Raw genomic sequence first — 1,529 nt, 5'->3', positions numbered from 1 at the left:
AAATATATCCAGTTCACAACTGCAGATGCATATTGTGGTGTAGTTTGTGCAGTGATCACTCTGTACTTTGGATCTTTGCTGTTTCCTAACATTATCCAGGGGAACACAGGAGTGCTGCTTGGGATGGTTCTCGTCTCCATGGTTGTGTTGGTTGCTTTAGTGACAGTTATGTCAGGAATCGGAGTGTCTGAACACTGTGGTGTTGGGAGTGGAGGAATCTACTCCATGATCTCTACCATCCTAGGGGGAAGGGTCGGGGGCACTGTTGGCCTCCTTTATGTGTTTGGGCAGGTGAGTGAATTTGAACACCGCTAAAATTGTTTGTTTGTAATATTTTATCCCTTAAGAAAATCATGGAATGCACAAACTGAATTTCCTTCCTTCTATCTCGTGTCACTATTAATGCTCTCTACCACTCTGCAGTGCGTCGCTGGGGCGATGTACATCACGGGGTTCTCCGAGTCAGTGGCAGAACTGCTGGGTCTTCAGACTCAGTGGGCGGTGCGCTGCATGTCAGCAGCAGTGCTGCTAGGTCTGCTTGGAATCAACTTGGCTGGTGTCAAGTGGATTGTCAGACTTCAGCTGCTCCTCCTGGCTGTTCTGGCCATCTCTACCCTGGACTTTGTCATTGGCACATTCACACACCTTGACCCAGGTAACGACCATCACTATGACCACAATGAAAACGAGAAACAAAAAAAATATCAACAATCGGTTACTGTATCAAAGACGAGAGAGACAGTCACAGTTATAGTTACATTTTTTCATGCATTAGGAAGATTTGTGGGGAAATTAGGAGGCTAGGATGGCTGCTGGTCAGAAGTAGTTGTAGTAGAGTCTTTAATTTGACTCTTAATTTCTGTAAGAATCCAACATGGCTTTTAAGTATTGTTTGCTGTTAATAAACACCTACTGTATAATATTTGATACATAAAATTTTTTGTGAGTTTTTGAGACTCATACATCATCAGTGTCATTTTCCCCCCACCCTGAAAAACAGCTAAATAAATTGCACAATACATTTTTAAGCAATTTGAAAAAATGCCAGATGCAGGAAATACGATGCAGACTAAAAGTCATGTGTGGAAATTAAAATGTAGTTAATTATTTTTTAAAGAAATTTGTTAAATAGCTCAATAAATTCAGAATCTTCTGGCAATTACGTGGTGATTCAGGCTTTAAAGATTTAAAAAGCATTAGTACACAAAACATCTAGAGCTGAAGCTGCCTTTGACTCTTTGAGTGTTTGAGTATCAGATCTCTAGTAGAATATAAAGAGAAGCCTGGCTCATGTTGCAGGGAACACTAGTGTTTCCAGTTATAAATACCAATACTTTATTATGCTGTATTTGTTTTTGTTATATCTCATTCTCCTTAACTCACTATTAAATTTTCGGGTGGGGGGGGCTTCCAAAGAGGCAGTGTGATGGAAGGAGTGTGGGAACCTGTTGTGACCTGTTTTAGTCAGTAGGTGTAGCTGCAGTATCACTTATTTTACTTATTTTACAGACATTCCTCTGTCCATTAAC

General features: G+C 40.5%; 1 protein-coding gene across 1 annotated transcript in view; it reads left to right on the top strand.

Annotated features, from left to right (window-relative positions):
- Positions 1–1,529, top strand: part of slc12a8 (solute carrier family 12 member 8) — a gene marked incomplete in the record, with an annotated part of 23,939 nt that overhangs the window by 8,014 nt on the left and 14,396 nt on the right.

This window comes from Haplochromis burtoni, unplaced genomic scaffold (genome assembly GCF_018398535.1).
Source record: "Haplochromis burtoni strain Fernald_Lab_line unplaced genomic scaffold, NCSU_Asbu1 Contig_202, whole genome shotgun sequence".
NCBI classification, from domain to species: Eukaryota; Metazoa; Chordata; class Actinopteri; order Cichliformes; family Cichlidae; genus Haplochromis; species Haplochromis burtoni.
The sequence above is the reverse complement of the archived record's forward strand: the minus strand, read 5'-3'. Positions and strand labels throughout refer to the sequence as shown.